This window comes from Nycticebus coucang, chromosome 3, assembly GCF_027406575.1.
Source record: "Nycticebus coucang isolate mNycCou1 chromosome 3, mNycCou1.pri, whole genome shotgun sequence".
NCBI classification, from domain to species: domain Eukaryota; kingdom Metazoa; phylum Chordata; class Mammalia; order Primates; family Lorisidae; genus Nycticebus; species Nycticebus coucang.
The window spans coordinates 128718060-128722505 of NC_069782.1; the positions used below are offsets into that span (position 1 = coordinate 128718060).

A 4446-nucleotide genomic window follows, 5' to 3' on the forward strand; every position below is an offset into this window, starting at 1 on the left:
GGGGAAATACATAAATACACAAGGTCCCAGAGGTGGTTCTCCTGCCTGGCTTGAGTGCAGCCCAGATTGGACACTCATGCATGGGGTGACCCAGACCACATCTGGACAGCTCTAGCCACTTGGAACTCTCCTCTTGTTGACTAGACTGTACTGTCTTGTCAGTTCAGCCACTGATCCTATGTCTGCCCACTGGAGTCACTCAGACACCCAACCCCACTGTCAAAGGACAGCCCTTCAGGTATGTTAGGATGGATTCACGTGTCCTCAAGTGTGCTCCCTTAGGAAGAACCTGGGGATGTCCCCTGTCCCCAGAGCTGGAGGTTACTGTGTCCCCAGGGGACAGGAGACATCCCACACTATATCTCCTTTGGGCAAACAGGTGTTTCCTGACTAGCTTTCCAGAGTCAAAGAGGAAGTTGTCCAGTTCTGCTACTGACTTTAAGTGACAATAAAATATGTCTGAAGGACAAAAAAGGGGGGGGAGGGAGCTACCTAAATATCTCTCCCCTTTTACCATTATTTTTATTGAGGTATAACTTATATATAATTATTTATACCACTTTTTTTTTTTAGAGACAGTTTCACTTTGTCACCCTCAGTAGAGTGTTGTGGCATCACAGCTCACAGTAACCTCCAGCTCATGGGCTTAGGTGATTTTCTTGCCTCAGCCTCCCAAGTAGCTAGAACTACAGGCACCTGCCACAACACCTGGCTATTTTTCTATTGCAGTTTGGCCGGGCCAGATTTGAACCCACCACCCTCAGTATATGGGGCCAGCGCCCTACCCACTGAGCCACAGGCGTCACCCTGTACAGCTCTTTCTTTGTCTTCTAAAATTTTAAATTGAGATACAGTATATATACCCTAAAATTTATCCTTTTAAATTGTACAATTTAGTGATTCGCAGAATCGTACCTTCACTACGACTATCTAAGTCCAGAATATTTCTAGCACTCTAATAAGAAACCACATATTCATTAAGAGTTGCTCCCCTTTTACCCCTTCCCCAGCACCTGGCAGCTATGAATCTACTTTCTGTCCATAGGGCTTTGCCTATTGGGGCTGTTCCATATAAGCAGAATCATACAATGTGTGATATTTGTGACTGGCTTCTTTCACTTAGCGTCACTGTTTTCAAGGTTCATCTATGTCATGGAATGTGTCAGTATATCATTGCTTTTTATAGCCAAGTAATATTCCATTCTATGAATATGCCACATTTTGTTTATCCATTCATCATTTGGTGAACATTTTGGTTGCTTACAATTTGTCACTATTTTGAATAATGCTTCTACAAACATGCACGTGAACAAGCTTTTGCGTGAACATGTTTTCAGTTTTCTTGTGAATGTACAAAGGAGTGGAATTGCTATTTCACAGTTCTTAGGCATGCATTTTGATACAGTTCATGGCCAAGTCCTTTTCATACTTAACGGCTTCAACCTGGGCTCAGGACTTGGATGAACAGTCAAGAGGATCATGGAATCCAAGTCAGTTAGAAAGCCCAGCCTGATTCCTCCTGGAAATTCTTTTTTCCCCTCTCCCTAGCTTTGAGGGGTTCAATAGTTTCTTAATAAAATACCACCAATTCAATAACAATCCAGAGGGCTGGGGCAGAGGAAGTGATAGCAGGAAAATTTCTTTTGACCTTGATTATAAGATATGTCTTGATTGTAAAATGTTAAAATATTTCTGTGTTGCAGGGAGTGAGTGTTGCCTTTTAGACTTGGGGAGATTACATTAAACCTTAGACTTAAAGGTGACTCTCAGAGTCCAACCCAGTATTTTTATAAAGGAGGAAAAGGAGGGATTCCCCATAGTTTAGACAACAACAGTAGGCAAGCCCTCATTGCTGTTGAGGGGTTACAGGCCTGGGTTGCAGGCCCCAGAGAGACATCTTGGAGATATAAAAGTGGCAGCCATGGTTGGGCTATGGTCCATCTACTGAGCATCTCTCTCATGTGGCCTCTGGGGACACCTGGTAGAGAGAGGTTACTCTGTGCTACATCAGACTCCAAAGATTAGTGATCTGCTGCTTATGTTTTTTTTACTGCAGTAAGGCTTCCCGGAAGCACTGCCAGCATCTAGATCACCACAGAAAGTAGTATATAGTTTTGGAAAGTATAAAAAATATGCTAAGTTATTTCCTAGTCTGTATCTCTTCTTCCCTCTTGCCATGGCAGAAAACTCAAATAAGGAGGCATGGATTTGCCTTCCAATAATCCCATTGTTTCTTTTCCATTATATTATTATGTGCTGACATGTTTGAAGGAGCTGTGGTTTGAGAGAGGAGAACATGGCCTTGGAAAAGTGCTTAATCTTACTGAGCCTCGGTTCCCTCACCTATTAAATGGCAATAGTAATAATAATAGCAACAATAATAAAACCTAGTTGTCAGTGCTGGTGTAGGAAGATGTGATGAGCCCTCAAGATATGAAGATGTTACTGTTCATTACAGAAATCACTGTTCTGGATGCTCCAGAACACCACAGAAAATAAGGTTGGGGGAATATTTTCAAAATGTTCCCCACTGCAGCCAGCTGTAATGAATTAAGTAAAGGCTAAGTCACTGATCCCTCCACCAGTTCATTCCTGGCCACTTGAGAATCTTTAACGACTTGAATGTTGTAAGAATAACCACTAGGGGGCACACTTTCACCACTTGAAAGTCTGGATTCCATGCCCCCCAACTTCTTACCAGGGTATCATTCCATCCAAAAACATGTGAGTATGCATTTAAGTATTGGCTCGGTGCCCGTAGCGCATGTTTATGGCACCAGTCACATACATCGAGGCTGGTGGGTTCGAACCCAGCCCTGGCCTATTAAAGAACAATGACAACTGCAACAAAAAAATAGCTGGGCATTATGGTGGGCACCTGTTGTCCCAGCTACTTGGGAGGCTGAGGAAGAGAATCACTTATGCCCCAAAGTTGGAGTTTGCTGTGAGCGACACCAGGGCACTCTACCAGGGTGGCATAGTGAGACTCTGTCTCAAAAACAAACCAAAAAAACCCCCTAAGTATCACAAAAGCTTTCAGGTGGAGGGAAACCCAAGGTCACAGGCTCATAGATCACTCCTTTCCTCTTCTCTGCCTCAAGTGGCAGCAGAGTGTCACTGTACTTGCTCAAGCAGACATTTCCAGAAAGGAATTCCTTTTTCCCATTGTGGCCTGTGTGTCCAAATGTCATTTGTTGTTTTAAAGTATGTGAATGTACTTAATGTCACTGAACTAATGTCATTGAAATAATTAAAAGGGTAAGTTTTCAGGTTGTGTATATTTTATATAAGAAGGAAAAAATTAAGTATAGAGTCCTGGGTGTCACACTACTAAAACCATAGGTCTGCAGTAAAGCCCAGGAACCTGCATTTTTAAGCCCCTCAGACTTTTGATGCAAGTGGATTTGGAGAAACACTGGCCTTCTGTGAGATTGGCTGTTCATGTTTTCCACAAGCCTGCACGCGGACCACCCACCACCAGGGGCCTAAGTATAGACTGCACCTCCAGCACAAGACAAGCCACTAAACCACTCTGTGCCTCAGATTCTTCATCTCTAAAATGAGATTAATGATGCTGCCTATCTAATAGGCTATTTGTGAAAATTGAAAAGGTGATACATGCAAAATGCTTTTCAAAATTATTATTATTATAACAAGTGACTCAAGATTACTACTTCCTCTAATGATTAGAGTTACCCCCTGCCTCCTGTCTGACCCCTTATGCCCTAATGAGATATCTGTCCAGGGTATCACCCTAATAGCAGAGCCTACTCTTTAAAATGATTGACTTGTAAATATTCTCAATGGCCAGTAAGCAGGTGGAATTGGACAACTCATTCAGTGAAGCAGGATTAGGAGTTCGAGGCATCTTAGCTTCTGCAAAGGCTTCACTGGTAAGGATCTTCTCCCATGAGAAGCAATGATAGTCCCTAAAGTTAGGGTCTGTGTGTGATGTTTCCCATAGTGTTTTAATGGCTTTATTTTAGATTATTTGGATGTATTTTTTAAAAAAAGCTTTCTAGAAGAATTCACATTATTCTACAGGAGAGTAGGATCTGTGGCAGAAGGTGAAAGAGAGCTTCCATTTTTCACCTATTTCCTTCTGAGCTATTTATTTTGCATTGTGAGGGGCTGGGCACGGTGGCTCATACCTATAATCCTAGCATTCTGGGAGGCTGAGGAGGGTGGATTGCCAGAGATCAGGAGTTCAAGACCAGCCTGATCAAGAGCAAGACCCATTTCTATAGAAAAATTTAGGCAAGAGAATTGCTTGAGCCTAAGAGTGAAGATTGCTGTGAGCTATGATGGGACAGCCCTCTACAGAGGGCAACAAAGTGAGACTCTGGCTCAAAAAAAATTAAAATTAAATTATCTTATACTGTGAGATTTTAATAGCTTAGAAAAATGTTTCTTTAGTTAGTGTTGTAGACATGATATATGCCTGTC

The 4446-nt window shown here is 42.3% G+C and overlaps 1 non-coding gene across 1 annotated transcript; it reads left to right on the plus strand.

Annotated features, from left to right (window-relative positions):
- The first annotated feature begins 396 nt into the window (after positions 1–396).
- LOC128582847 (small nucleolar RNA SNORD38) lies at positions 397–467 on the plus strand. The gene has a single exon (XR_008379273.1). It is a non-coding gene; the product is annotated as a small nucleolar RNA SNORD38 (small nucleolar RNA).
- The last annotated feature ends 3979 nt before the right edge of the window (positions 468–4446 follow it).